At 41.5% G+C, this 13959-nt stretch overlaps 1 long non-coding RNA gene across 3 annotated transcripts; it reads right to left on the bottom strand.

Annotated features, from left to right (window-relative positions):
- Window positions 1–10846: 10846 nt before the first annotated feature.
- On the bottom strand, window positions 10847–13377 carry LOC133803887 (uncharacterized). 3 transcript variants are annotated; one of them, XR_009878190.1, is made up of 4 exons: window positions 13198–13377; window positions 12381–13005; window positions 11451–12286; window positions 10849–11368 (listed from the first exon to the last, which is right to left on the bottom strand). It is a non-coding gene; the product is annotated as an uncharacterized LOC133803887 (long non-coding RNA). The 3 variants fall into 3 exon arrangements; XR_009878191.1 differs by lacking the exon at window positions 13198–13377 and having other exon boundaries at window positions 10847–11368; window positions 11465–12286; window positions 12381–13177; XR_009878189.1 differs by lacking the exon at window positions 13198–13377 and having other exon boundaries at window positions 10848–11368; window positions 12381–13177.
- Window positions 13378–13959: the final 582 nt, after the last annotated feature.

Here is a 13959-nt window from a genome sequence, read left to right as displayed (position 1 = left end):
TTTATGTGCAATTTTTTTTTTTAAATGTGAGAAAGAATATGGTTTAAATTCATTTTGTGATATTAAACAAATATTTAGCTTGCTGAAACTTTGGGTGATTAAAAGAAAAATGTCTTATAATTTTTAATAAGTTAGTCAAACACCCCAATAAATTAAGTCTTAAATAATATATATGAAAATGTAATTTTTCACACTTTATTTATAAATTTTCACATTTATAAACATGTCGTTTTTTTAAGAGATTAGTAAAGTTATTTTCTAAAAGGGAACAAGAAACTTATTTAGTTATTCTAAATAGCCACAAAATTTGTCTCATTTTTTTTAGCTATTTAAATAATAAATGAAATTATTATTTTATGAGAAATTAGAAAAGACTTAATGGATTATTTCATAAAGTAAATATGTTGTATTAAAATTTGTATAGCAATTTTTGGGGATTTATAGAAACAATTAATGGTAAATAAAGTATGTTGTTGAATTTTGTTTGAAGAGACAAGAAATAAGCATGTAGGAACTATCGTTTTAAGACGTTAGATTTTAAGAACGCTCCCACGTATGCATGTTGTATGCAAATACACTTTTACGTTAAAAAATATGTCTAATATTCAACTATATGATTTTTACTTGAAAACCATGCATGTATGATAGGTAGAAGTTGCATTATTCTTTTGTGATTTTATGTGAAAAATGTGCATGTTTGGAAAAAGAAAACACTCTCTCAAGAACGCACAACTTTTACGTGGTTCAATGGTTAAAATCCACCTAGTCCACGAGTCAATATTATTACTTTTCTCTCTCTATTTCTGCAGAGTTTTGGTAATACAAAAATGGCTCCCCTTTCCCTGTCCATTATTCCTAGTATTTATAGGAGAATTTCATGGACAGGTTTGGGTAACCACGTGAATAAATAAGGTATCTATTTAATACAGATTATTACCATTTACATTGGGATATGATTTGATAACATAATATAATATACTCCTGCTATCTCGAATAACAAATGATAGATATGTGATACAACCTCGGCATTAATGAACGTATAAAGAGTCTCTGAATCTCTTGGGATCCTTCAGTATGCGTTCTGTCCAAGTTTCCACAAGCTGAATATTTCACCTGAGCTCGTGTTCAACGACTATCTGAACCCTAGCTCGTAGTAAGTTCAGAGCACCCAAAGTTTGATCTAGTTATTATAAGTCTCGAACTTAATGGTTATCCTGATAGGTGGCCTGATAATAACCTGCGTATCGTGTTTTCCAGCCCCCAAACTCAAGCTGTTCACATCACTGTTAGCCAGATATTCTACTTGGCTTTTTTTTCACATATTCATCTGTCAGTTGTATCCGAGCTGAGTAATTGAACTCGTGCTAATTTCAGGGTACAACACTAATAATATTATTTATTAATTCCATGATTACTCCACTATAAATATGGAATTGCACGCAAGTATTTATAGAATTATAGTAATCCATTGATATAATCAATATATGTAGTTCTGTCCTCCATTTATTGGTTCATTAATTAGAGCTGGTCAAAATTACCATTTTACCATTCTAATTACCTCTTGATCCTTAAGTACTATTAATTCACTAGCGAATAATTAATTTATAATCTAATTATAGATTTAAGTTCAATAACTATTTAGTTCTAGAATCAACCCTTAAGGGAACCAATATTCGATCCGTTAGGAAAGCATGGATTCCAATATTGTAATTCATGTTTCCAGCCATCCATGATATTGAATCTCCAAAAAAAAAATTCATTAGCCTCATTATTCTAAGAGACATTAATGAGTGAATCAAAAGATCCAATAAACATAAATATGAGTTCATGAATACTCAGGATTTAGACTGATCTACAAATGATCATCTATTATGACAATAATTAAATCTTTACGCCAAACGACAAGTTTATAAAGATAATTGTTGACTGTGATTTTAGCCAACGACGTGAGAACGTCAAAAATGATGAACCTTCAAGAGAAGTTAAACGACACAGACAGTTTAATCAAGAAAAGTAAATAACACAAGAGATTTTATAGTGGTTCAGCCCCGATCAGTCGGTAATAGCCTAATCCACTTAGAGATTTTATTATTTTATCCACACTCAAGATCAGATGAACCAGTGTCAACTGAGTTTCTTCAGTGTAATTAGGAATACAAAAAGGGTTCTCTCTCAAGAAAAACACACTTTCTCTCTCTAGAATTCAGACCAAATCTCCATTTGCCAAAAGTCCTTTTCTGATCCCATTAACCCTCTATTTATAGGCTTGGGATCCTAAACTGATATCCCCTAGGATCGGGATATTCTATTATTTATATTATATTTAAATTACACAAAATATTCAAAATACAACAGATTCCTCAATTTGAGTGAGGAATGAGAGATTCTCGCGATGCCCAGACCGATTCTTGCTGAAACCGTTTCTGGGAATTTGACGTAGTCTGGTCCATTTGTTTGATGAATATCGTCTTCTGGTCGGACATATGCATGCTGGACACCTGCATACGGACCATACCCCTTACTCTCCTCGGACCAAGATCCGACCACACCCTCTTTGGTTCTCCTCGGACTAAAGTCCGAACACATGTTCTGGCTCTCCTCGGATCATGGTCCGAACGCATGCATTGGGGCTCCTCGGACTAGGGTCCAAGCCACTCCTTCCTTGGCTTTCCTCGGACTAGGGTCCGAGCCACATCTCTTGGCCCTCCTCGGACTAGGGTCCGAGCCAACCACTTGGCCTCTCCTCAGACTAGGGTCCGAGCCAACCATTTGGGTCATCTCCTCGGACTAGGGTCCGAGCCAACCATTTGGGTCATCTCCTCGGACTAAGGTCCGAGCCAACCATGTGGGGCATCTCCTCGGACTAGGGTCCGAGCCAACCATATGGGACATCTCCTCGGACTAAGGTCCGAGCCAACCATTTGGGGCATTCCTCGGACTAGGGTCCGAGCATACCATTTGGACTCCTTGGGTGCATTTGGCCTGGTTATGACATCTCTCAAGCAGTCCAAACTCTTAACTGATGTATTGGGTCACTTTATCACAACTCTGAGGAGTAAATATATTTATTGACTATTTAATGTGTCTTTTACGGAGCATGTACTGCCACTTGTCACCTCTATTGCCACGTCATGGATCTCCATTTTTTGGGGATAACATTTGCCCCCCAAGTTTATTATACGATTTTCTTCGTATGATAAACTTTTCTTCTAACCAAATGTTCTCGAGGTCATCCAAAAGCTCTTATCCAGTCGATAACTTTCACGTAAACTCCCACGACTGAACTTATCTTGTGATCTCTTCAAATTCTATTTTCTTGATATAATGAAAACATAGCCTTCCTGTTGATTCTCCCTTTGTCTATTTTGCAAAATCATCATGGTATAGAGACAGGTTGTTGAGTATCCTCGATTTGGTTGAACTAGGATTACAATTTCGGACCATGGGTTAACTCCTTGTCCCCAAATGCATCCGATCGGACCCTTGGTTATGGGCTCGGTCATGGCCACACGAACCCTTCGGACCATGCTGCCTCTCCTCGGCTCAGACACACACAGGCTCCTCGGATGGGCTTTCTTGGACGCCTCTCGTCGAACATACGGTGTCCGACTGGACACGCACATTTCCTTGGATGCATTAGGCTGGGGTGCATACGGCTAGGCACGCTTGGATGCTTTTCGTCGAACCCATAATGTCCGACAGGATGGGGTGCACACGGCTAGGCATACACATAGGCATGCACACACTCGGACATGGGTTATGAACTTCTCGGCCAGCCCTCTAGGCATGCACATCCGATCGGACATAGGCCCACGCACCCACTCGGACTAGTCGCTTCTAAATGGACACCACACGACCCCTTGGCACCTCTTGGCTCTACGGACTAAGTGTGTCCTGCTTCATGCTATATACACTTGGAGCATTCTTAGACACTCTTAGGCATTTTCTTGGGCACATGGCATAGCCATTTAAGTCCTTCCCTACAAAAGACCACCAAAGCACCTTGCTCGAATCTCCCATAATTTTTTTTTTTTTGAGAGATTGATTTCTGTCAATCAATCTTGGTGAAAACTTGACTTCTCCTCTCAAAGACAACTTTTCACTATGTAGCATTTACTTTGCATGCATTTGTTTGATTCACTCCAGGGAAGTTGATCGATGATACATGCTTAGCCGACCAGGGAAGTTGTATCTGCTCTCTTGAGCAAGAAAACTTTGCACCTGATCAGCTAAACTTGTAGCTGTTGGCATTTATACTTTACTTCTCTTTGTTAACTTAAAACATTCTAAGTCTCCTCTAGACTTAAAAAGTTATAAGTTTTTTGTGAATAGTAAAGTCACTCTGGTGTGGCTTATATTTTCGCATGAGTACTTAGTTTTCTAACTTAAAAATTCTATACATTTCATAAGTCCATGCTAAGTATACTTTCTCACACTCTTATTGCTCTAACATGTTATGAGCATGCTTATTGTCACACGAATATCTGCTCCTAACTTGAAATTTTTTAAACAAAATTCCAAGTTACTTAAGCTTTGTCAAACAAGTTAGCTTAATGACCTTTTTGGACTTCGAAAATTTACAAGTCAGCCTAAAAACAGATATATTAACTCGTGCTCTTATTGCCTGTGTTAAATTATATACCAGTATACCCCATGTGCCCCCCAGGTGATTGAGGGTTGAAAGATCCTCAGTCACTTGCTACTTGACAGAATCTGTTCGAGCAGTTAATTACTCGTGAAACACATAGAATATATGGAAAATATTCTAGCAGTTGAACACTGCTTGAACATATCGACCAGTTGAACACTGCCCGATTTTACCGACCAGTTGAACACTGCTCGGATAACTAACACACATGCATATTTGTAGCAAGAATCGACCACGCTGCGCGTAGTCTCTTTTATTACTCGTAAATTAAAAAGGACAAAACATGTCTAATAACGAGTCTTAAATAACCAAAATTGTTCAAAAATAAAATGAATGGTTAGCAAATAACCAGCTCATACACCAAACTTAAATAACAAGTCTAAAAACTCGAAATCAAGCTACCACTCTGAAAGTGATATTTAAAAATAATATATCCTTCGATGCTCTATGTGCACGCCACTCCAGTGATTCCTGGTCCTAGCACTCCTGCTCAGCATACTTCTCCTTTGCTTCGTTGCTCTCCTCAACCAAGTGTAGACCTCCACATATAGTGTCTAAGGTGAAGTCCACAGGTCCAGGCTGCAAGGGTGGAGATCTTTGTCGCTTGAGACTAGAGTTGCTGCTACCTCCTTCTCCTTGGGGTGCCTCTGCTCGGTACTTCCTCAACTTGCCCGACTGGAGAAGAAATTCTATCTCGTCCTTGAGGTGGTTGCATTCATTCGTGTCGTGACCATAATCTTCATGGAAGCGACAAAACTTGTTCATGTCTCTCTTCCTCATCTCTCTCCTGATGGGTGGAGGCTTCTTGTAGGGAACCTCTTCATGACTAGCAAGATATATCTCTGCTCGGCTGGTTGAGAGAGTGTGTAGTTAGTGAATTGAGGCTCATACTTGGTTGGCTTTTCACTTAACTTTGCTTTCTTTTCCTCATGGTGGTCAGACCCATTATTTCCACGCTTCTTTCCACCATCACTAGGAGAGTCAGTTGATCTGCCCAGATTGTTTATGCCATTCTCCCCTTTCTCTATTGCATCGTCCAATTTCATATATTTGTCCGCCCGGTCAAGAAATTGTTGAAGTGTTGAAATTGGATGGCGATGGATGCTGTCCCATAGAGGACTCCGATAAATTATCCCAGCAGATATGGCAACCATCTTCCCTTCGTCTCCTACAGCAGTTGCTCTTTTGGCTTCTCTCATGAATCTCTGTATATAATTCTTTAGAGACTCATCTTTTCCTTGTTTGATATCTGCCAAGTCATTGGCATAAACTGGTGGAGTCCGGGCAGTACTAAATTGTCTACAAAACTCCTTCCTAAATGCTTCCCAAGAGGTAATGGAGTTTGGCTTAAACTTCCAATACCACTCCTGGGTAGTGTCTGTCAAGGTGGTGGGGAAGACTCTACACCGATAGTCATCACTTACTCCGATCAGTTCCATCTGGTCCTCAAACTTCCCAACATGTCTGATGGGATCTTCCTTTTCTGTATAAATTGGCAGTACTGGTGCTTTGTACTTTGCTGGTGGCTGGGCTGCTCTAATTCGAGCACAGAACGGGCTGCCACTCCGGTGGTCTATCGCATCTATCTCGGAAGGTCGTTTCGACAAACCTTGCACTGTAGCTGCTAGCATGTCAAGCTGGGCTTGGATAGCTGGTGCAACTGATGAGGTTCCAAGGTCTTGACCGCCTGGTCGGGCATTACCATCTGGCGCGCCACCGTCAAGTATTTCTACTTGACTGGTAGGGCGGTCCAGATGTTGTCCTTCGACCGGGACGGTCCTCCTCTTGTTGGTGATAACATCCCTTAGATCCTTCGATTTCCCAGAGGGCTTACTACGCGAGACTTCCTCTCTCCTGCTACGCTGCTGGTCGGGGTGCAGTGGAGGCTTTTTGGCGCGCTCTGGGCAGTTTTCTCCTCCTTATGGGTTGTGGCCCTCCTTTTCCTTTGACTGGTCGGTGGGATGACTATCAGCTTCATCACAACCATGCCCATCTTTGAACTGTGAGGTCCTCTTATCTCGAGGAGCTCTATTTTGCTCCTGCCCAGGTGGAGTCTTCTTACTACCCGATCGGTGACTTCCAGATCTTAAAGTTTCTAATCGGTGGCTCCTGGAGGGGGTCCTAGAGTGCTCCCTTTGTGTTGAGGCAGTGTGCGATCGGACTCCATCTTCCTCACGACCAGGTGGGTTATTACCACCCCTCCTTGGTCTATCATTGTTCTTACCACCAGCTTCTGTGGTCCTTGCTCCTGGAGGGGGTCCTCCTCGTGCTGTAGCTTGGGCATTGGTTTGGGCCAACTGGGTAGCTGCCTCTAAAGCAAGTGCTGCTTCATGGTGTCTCCGGTTGACCTCCTCCTATTGTTGTCTGAGCTCTTCACTTCTAGCTTCCATATCGCGTCTTTGCTGCTCTAATGGAGCTCTCTATCTGGCCATCTCTTCAGCAAACGCCTCCTGCCTGGCGTGGAATTGTGCCATCTCCTCCTGGAAGGCCCCCATGGCCTCTTGGAGCTCTTCAACTCCTAGAGTCACGTCCTCGAGCATGACTCTAGTTTCATTCTCATGGTCTTGTGGGCTAGGACCTTCTGATCTAGCAGGCTCTTTAGAGGAGCTTGTCTTCTTGGAGCCTGCATTGGTGTTCTTAGGTGCCATATGACTTCAGGGACCGTCTGTATTTCTCTTCAGGCTCTCAATGAAAGCACCAAAATGTTAACTGTGTTTTTAGCCAACGACGTGAGAACGTCAAAAACGATGAACCTTCAAGAGAAGTTAAACGACACAGACAGTTTAATCAAGAAAAGTAAATAACACAAGAGATTTTATAGTGGTTCAGCCCCGATCAGTCGGTAATAGCCTAATCCACTTAGAGATTTTATTATTTTATCCACACTCAAGATCAGATGAACCAGTGTCAACTGAGTTTCTTCAGTGTAAATAGGAATACAAAAAGGGTTCTCTCTCAAGAAAAACGCACTTTCTCTCTCTAGAATTCAGACCAAATCTCCATTTGCCAAAAGTCCTTTTCTGATCCCATTAACCCTCTATTTATAGGCTTGGGATCCTAAAATGATATCCCCTAGGATCGGGATATTCTATTATTTATATTATATTTAAATTACACAAAATATTCAAAATACAACAGATTCCTCAATTTGAGTGAGGAATGAGAGATTCCCGCGATGCCCAGACCGATTCTTGTTGAAACCGTTTCTGGGAATTTGACGTAGTCTGGTCCATTTGTTTGATGAATATCGTCTTCTGGTCGGACATATGCATGCTGGACACCTGCATACGGACCATACCCCTTACTCTCCTCAGACCAAGATCCGACCACACCCTCTTTGGTTCTCCTCGGACTAAAGTCCGAACACATGTTCTGGCTCTCCTCAGATCATGGTCCGAACGCATGCATTGGGGCTCCTCGGACTAGGGTCCAAGCCACTCCTTCCTTGGCTTTCCTCGGACTACGGTCCGAGCCACATCTCTTGCCCCTCCTCGGACTAGGGCCCGAGCCAACCACTTGGCCTCTCCTCGGACTAGGGTCCGAGCCAACCACTTGGCCTCTCCTCGGACTAGGGTCCGAGCCAATCACTTGTGGGCTCTCCTTGGACTAGGGTCCGAGCCAACCATTTGGGTCATCTCCTCGGACTAGGGTCCGAGGCAACCATTTGGGTCATCTCCTCGGACTAGGGTCCGAGCCAACCATGTGGGGCATCTCCTCGGACTAGGGTCCGAGCCAACCATGTGGGGCATCTCCTCGGACTAAGGTCCGAGCCAACCATTTGGGGCATTCCTCATACTAGGGTCCGAGCATACCATTTGGACTCCTCGGGTGCATTTGGCCTGGTTATGACATCTCTCAAGCAGTCCAAACTCTTAACTGATGTATTGGGTCACTTTATCACAACTTTGAGGAGTCAATGTATTTATTGATTATTTAATATGTCTTTTACGGAGCATGTACTGCCACTTGTCACCTCTATTGCCACGTCATGGATCTCCATTTTTTGGGGATAACAATAATTAATTCTCATCAGTCCTGTCATATATAATCTCTATTATATACAGCACATTTAGTAAGATGTCTATCCATATCAGTAATCCGAATCTAGATTGCTTGCATCTCGTATACTTAGCAAACCGTAATAATAACTATTCATTAAAAAAATTTTACTTTAATATGCTACTGACTATTTTATTCATTATATATGATCTTAATTTTCTCGTACTAATACAATATCATATTCTCATGAATGAATAGAGAATTTTCTTGATATTATTATATAATTAATTCAAACAATAATTATAAAATTCAAATATAATAAAATTGTAGTTTTATTTAAAATCAATAAAATATCTTTACATATTTTTAGGACATTAATCCTAACAAAGTTACGTGCTGCAATCAATAAAGACAATATTTTTTTTAAAGTGTTTTAATTATGATAAATAGATACCTAATACATTTTCATTCTTGTGACAATCAAACTTGAATAAGTTTGCTGGGCGTTATCACCGTGTTTGACATGATAAGTATAATGCCAACTATTCGAGGGAATAAACGGTAATCACGTGATACTGTAGAAGTCAAAAATCAAAGATACAAGTACCCTCCGCCAGCGTATGAACGAATCTTGTCAGCAAAGATCAGAGCACACGACTAATACAATTCAAAATCTGGGGAAATCGTGAAAAATCAGTGGCAGTTGCAACAATAATGGTACCTTTGAACGAGTAATCTGAAAACCATTACGACATTTAATGATAGATCTATTGGAACAAGAAGCTCAAGCTTCCTATAAATAGCCATGCTTGGATCACAGGAATGAGGCAAGACACCCTAAATAGTCACGAATAAACGAGAAAGAAAAGGTGCCAGTTTTGATCCTATACATCTCGAGGTTGTTACAAACTCCAAAACCAGCCATAATTCATGATTAACTATGGCTGAAAGGACCATCTGTCTTTCCAAGCACACAAACGGGTGGCCCGTCGAGGAAGGAGGCTAGTAACAATCATGGGCTAGTTATGGGCAAAGGGACGGCGATGCAGAAGACAGAGGCGATCACGGATACAACCCATCTGAGAAGAACAATCAGATCTGAGCAAACTTTGGGCGGCGTTAGTCCTGTACATGCCAAGACCAATCAGGTCTGAGCATGCATAGTAAGAACGCACCCATCCTGGCAACCCACACTCTCCCACATCCCGGTTTGAGTTGCGCCTCTTGATAAAGAGGCGTTACTCAGATAGAGGCAGGTGTCTCAAGAGGCATTGCTCAGATAGAGGCAGGTGTTTCGAAAGAGAACGTTCTCCTGCTCACCCAGTGCTTCCAGCAAGCGGAGTCCCAATTGAGCTGGAGGATATCTACACAACTGGGGAGTTGGTGCGGCAGCCAAGTGAGGCATGACAAGAATGGAAAGCTGAAGATGTGCAGATCGACATTTCCGTTGGCTCTATCATCTGGGGGACAGCTTTTCAAGGTGCTGAGGTGGGGACACGAGGATCTCCTCTGGCTCAGCTCTACCTAATGTTGTTCCATTCGGTAATGGCTGCTAGCCAGTTCACCCCGCATAGTCGCTTTCGGTGTGCTGGAGCGAAAATATTGAAATCAGCAACGACCCAGCTCTGCCCAGTGGTGCATCCATTTGGTGCAGCTGCAAGCCAGTATACCATAAGTGCCAGCTGGTCACTCCCTAGGGCTCATCCTCTTATTTCCATGAATAAAGAACAAGAGGTTAAGCCTATATTGCCTAAGCGAAGAAAAGTTTGGGTACCAGAAACAAACTAAGCAAGAAAAGTTTAGGTAGCAAAAATCGTCATCGTTACGCAGCACTATTGGGATGAATGTATTTGTATAAGTAGAAATACTAGCTGCGCAACATTGTGCAATTAATTGTAATTATCTTTGATTTAATGAATAATGACTTTACAACAATTCGTTATATCATATTAGTGTACGCGGATGAGGCAAATAGGCAGCATAAACTACTTAGAAGTGATTGCATACCAGTATGGACACCCAGAAAATCTGTTAATATTCGGCTACTTTATTAAGATGTTTGAACGTTTTGAGCATCCTCTGCCGCCTAGACATCAACAGACAATATATGCTAACATACACCTATCGTAGTTGCTATAAGCCCAAGATTGAACAAGTATGACTGTTTTGTGAAAACAAAGTATTTATGGAAAAGTTAATCTTGTAAATGCATAGTCCATAATGATCTCGCAATACATCAACATGGCTCGCTGCGTCTACCGCATGTTAAAAACATAAAGGCAACAAAAAAAGAAGAAAGAAGAAGAGAGGCAGGAAGGGAGAAAAAAGTCAAGTTTGAACAATGGTTATAACGTTTTACAGTTTAGTTAACAACCTAACTTCAAAAAAAAAAAAAACCTTGCAGGCAAACAAGTTTGTAAGATTGATTATTACAAAGAGCGGAGAATGACACAGCGATGTTATGAGTATAAATTGGCAAAGCAAGCTAGTGACTTCTATGGCAATGCACAGACCGCGGAAGTCGAGGAGCAGTTCTGTGTGCATATTCAAAAAGAGCGCGTCGCAGAGCTTCAAAACTCAATTGGTAGCGCAAGTTGGCGATACAATATGGAAGGCAGTTGTTCAGCATGCGCTGCGAAGTTTGCAAAGCCGCAAGCCAATGAGCTAGGTAGAAAATTATGTTCAGCGTACGCGAAGAATACCAAGGTCGATGCGCTTCACCTGATAGCATATTATCGCGATTTAGTTTACTCTTATCATTAAAAAAGGAAAGAATGCGCGAAGAGTGAGCATAAATAATTACATCGCAAAGATTACCACCAACAATATTGGTTATGAGTATTGCCAGTGGCAAACGGTCTAAATGGCTTGTGCAGAGTCCTATCATAGCAAGAGTATGATCGAAAGAAACTAAAAAAAACAAACAAAACAACAACGGTAAGTAGAGAACGAACAGATAAACACCACTGCAACGACAAATAGATAATATAGTAAATATGACAATTCGTCTAACAAACAATCTTAAGGCAGTTCAAACCACTTCTGTTAAAAAAAACAATGATGTAACGTTTACAAATGACTGGTTTAATACTAACTACCATCACCCCTTTGAACTATTGACATCTCTTGGGGACAAACATTGGTATAATCCTCGACCACAATGCTAGTAATTGGAACTTGATGCGGCTTATCCTCCGTCAGTAAAACATGAACTCCACCGCTTATTCCAACATCCACGGTCAAGCCTGTGTTGGATTTGCAATGCCCTTTTCTACAGAAGACTCTGGTGCATCCACAACTCCATTTTGGCTAGGTACACCGTTCGCATCATAAACAAATCCAAGAGGATCTCCAGCTTCCCTTAACGCTTGGATATGGCCACCATGATAATTGATTTCGAGGTCGCCAACGTTTTCTATATATGTGTCGGCGCTAATATTGACCGATAGTCAATCCATGATCGTCACAATACGTATGAAGCAGGTCCTGCTTATCTTTCAAACTCTGGTTGTCACAATGAATTAGGTAATCCAAGTAATAGGACACGTCAGTTCGGCCCGAAATACTCATTTTCTACTCAGCACGATATCTGTCCAAAATTCGAGCCTTTGTGCAATCCAGACGGCTCATTTCCAGTTCCTGTGCAGAGCAATTAGCGAATATATCTATCAAACTTATAGCAAGCATAAAATGCGAAGTTAGAAGACAAGAAGGTCAGGATAATGGCACTGACCTTCTCCAGATTCTGGACCTTTAAATTGAGCCGAACCATTTCACTATTCAAGCGTGATGATTCTGTTGCATGATCAGAACAAAGTTGGTCAGCCTCTTTGCGAGATTTTTCCAATTTAGCCAAAGTTGATTTGTAACGCTTATCTTTGCCTTCAATCTCTACTTTAGCTAACCTGGCATCTGATTTTAGTACTTCAACCTCATTCTGAAGAACATATTTTGCCGACTACAGACTGTTAAGTTAATACTCCTTGTCTTTGCAAGCATCCCGAAGATTCTGGACGATCACCTTATGAGCTTCATTTGTCTTTTCAGTCTGAGATTTTAACTTGTCATATTCTGCAGAAAGCTCATGTTTCCTCTGCCAATCCCCGTTGGATATTAACTTCGCTTCCAATTCCTGACATTTAGTTCCAAGCTCGGTGCAGAGGGTTTGTGTCACTCCAAAATTCTGTATCGTCTCCTCAGCTCGCTTCAAGTTTTTTTGCGCCTTGAGCAAAGCTAACACAGTCTACCAGAGTTTTGAGAGCAAACCTGTGCAACACAATGTCCATCTCGTTGCGCTGGCGTAGAGTAATCATGTCGGCATCGACATGCGATTTGTGGAGTTCTTGGTAGTACTTAGCCTGTACAATCAACATAATTAGTACAACATCATGCTGCGATAGACTGGGAAATTCATGTAATTACTAATGAGTAATGAGTAATATTGGTAGTACTCATTGGTACTACAACCAACATAATTGGTAGTACTCATTGGTACTACAATCAACATAATTGGTAGTACTCATTACTCATTAGTAATATTAAATTTTTACCACGGTAAGGTGAGCCTCAAGTTGCTTTTAAATAAAGGAAGGAGATAGGGAACTCCCCATTTGAAGCGTCGAGGCTGAGAATTACACTTGAGGCAGTTCCAGAATTTTCCCCTCATCAAATAGATCGCTAGGCGGAATTCCCCCTACCCCCGTTGCTGCGAACTGTGCAGGAGGTTGTACAATTCTGGCCTGCTCAGTGCTCCCACCAATCAAGTTCACAATTGCATCAATTTCGCTCTGCGTAAACGATGCACTTGGGGGAGGAGAGGGGGTAAGGAATGCTAGCAACCGCAACCGCAACTGCAACAATAGTACCCACAGCAGAACTGACAGGAAGTGCGTGACCAGAAGAGCCATCGATAGATGCGTTAACTGAAACTGGGACAAGATTAACGTCCCCAAAAATCTGCACAGAGGACACGACGGGAAGTGATGATTTGCATACAGATGTATTGGCATTGGAAGAACTGTAAAGATCGGGGAAATCCTGAGAAAACTGTAAGTATTGGAATTCTTCCACATTCAAGACCCCAGGACTCTCGCTAGTAGTGAGATGAGGGAAATTAGGAGTGTTAAGAAGAACATAACCCTAGTTTTGCTCAAGGGCAATTAGCGGTGTAGAACACTCTGTGGAAGCTGGAATGACAGGATGACAGGAGTCAGTAGGACCAACAAGAGGAGTGGAAATAGTTGGAATATGGAATTTTTGAGCGGCGGAGCAATTGATTCAGTGATGAAAGGATCAACCTCGATGAGAGATGG

The sequence above is a fragment of the Humulus lupulus genome, chromosome X, assembly GCF_963169125.1.
Source record: "Humulus lupulus chromosome X, drHumLupu1.1, whole genome shotgun sequence".
Taxonomy (NCBI): Eukaryota; Viridiplantae; Streptophyta; class Magnoliopsida; order Rosales; family Cannabaceae; genus Humulus; species Humulus lupulus.
Note: the sequence above shows the minus strand (reverse complement) of the source record. Positions and strands in the feature narration are given on the sequence as shown.